The sequence below is a fragment of the Lucilia cuprina genome, chromosome 6 (genome assembly GCF_022045245.1).
Source record: "Lucilia cuprina isolate Lc7/37 chromosome 6, ASM2204524v1, whole genome shotgun sequence".
Classification (NCBI taxonomy): domain Eukaryota; kingdom Metazoa; phylum Arthropoda; class Insecta; order Diptera; family Calliphoridae; genus Lucilia; species Lucilia cuprina.
The window spans coordinates 61,105,494-61,107,324 of NC_060954.1; positions in this window are offsets into that span (position 1 = coordinate 61,105,494).

Below are 1,831 nucleotides of genomic sequence, written 5' to 3' on the forward strand. Positions count from 1 at the left end.
AGACTAGACTACAGACTAGACTACAGACTAGACTATAGACTAGACTATAGACTAGACTATAAACTAGATTATAGACTACTATAGACTATCCTATAGACTAGACTATTGGTTAGACTATTGCTTGGACTACCGTTTAGACTATATACTATGGACTAGACAATATACAAGACTAAAGACTAAACTATAACCCAAACTATAGACTGAACTATAAACTATAGATTAGAGCATAGACTATGCTATAAACTAGACTATAAACTAGCTTAGTAAAGACTATAGACTAGACTGTAGACTAGACTATAGCCCAAACTATAGACTAGAGTATAGCACAGACTATAGACTAGACTATGGTATAGACTATAGTCAGACTATAAACAAGACTATACACTAGACTAGACTATAGCCCAGACTATAGACTAGACTATACAATTTTGCAGTGGACAATTTTGAACAAAAAACAAAGTATTTTCATATAAGTAGTAACTGTTGAATATTAATTTCTTTTAAAATGTCTTTAGTATTTCACAATTTTAAAAATAAATAAATTTGTTGCTTTTAATACAAATTAACTTAATCATTTTTTGTTTTTGCTTTAAACATATGTTATCATCATTGACACTATTTTCTATTTGTTTAATTAATAAATAAATAAATAGAAAAAAAACTACATACTACAACAACCACAAAGCAAGTGGACATACAATATTGTTTTTTAAAATATATGAAAAAAAAGAATGAATATAAAATAAATACAATTTAAATTCATGTTGCAAAGTATCTCACTGTAAAAAAAAAAAAAACAAATAAAGACATTTATTGTTGTCCATTATAAATGTTTCTATAACTTTGCTAAAGAAATATTTATCAAATCGGAAGTGAAGCTGTACAAAGAGGTCAAAAATATATTTTATATAGTATGTGATGTTTTATGTTTTGTGTTTTTGGTATTTAGCTGGGAAATGAAAAAAAAATCTTATCAAAGAAATTTGAACCCAAAAAATAATATAAAAATATATTAATGAATGGAAACAGGAATTGATGTTTTAAATACAAAAATAAATGAACTAGATTTAGTAGAAAGAAATTACAAAAAGTTTTAAATAAAATTTAAACTTTAAAGATAAATTTTAAAAGTTTTTGAATTTTTTTATTTCATTTTTTCACATTTAAATTTGTCAAGAATTTTGCTGTTTATTCTTTTGAAAAAAATGGCATCATTTCATTATTTTTAAAGTTATTTTATTTTCTGTTTAAATTATAGTTTTTTTCTTTATTTATTCATTTTTATATTTATTTACTAAATACTTCATACATGATGCCAGAACCCCTGTCTGAAAGCCTGTTAGTGGAATAGATCTGTTTACACTAGAGTATTATTTATTGGGTAAATATTTCTCTTTTTCGAGCAATTATGTTGTTGTTGTTGCTAAAATGTTTAATTTCTTTACAATTTTGTAAAACAATAATAAATAAATAAATGAATGAATGAAAAAAAAATTAATTCTATATTTACTAAGATGATTAGTGTTCTAGTTTTTAAGAAAACATTCTAAGGTGATGAGTTGTACTAATGAATAAACAAACTAAAATTCTATTTAAAACAAAAAATGTTTTAAATATGAAATTTTCAAATTTATAAATTCGATTTCCTCAATTTTAAACAATTTTTTTTTAAATTTATATTAAAAAAATTAAGTATAAAAGATTGCGGTAATTTGGGAAATTGTATAGACTAGACTATAGACTAAACTATAGACTAGACAATAGACTAAACTATAGACTAGACTATAGACTAGACTATAGACTAGACTATAGACTAGACTATAGACTAGAC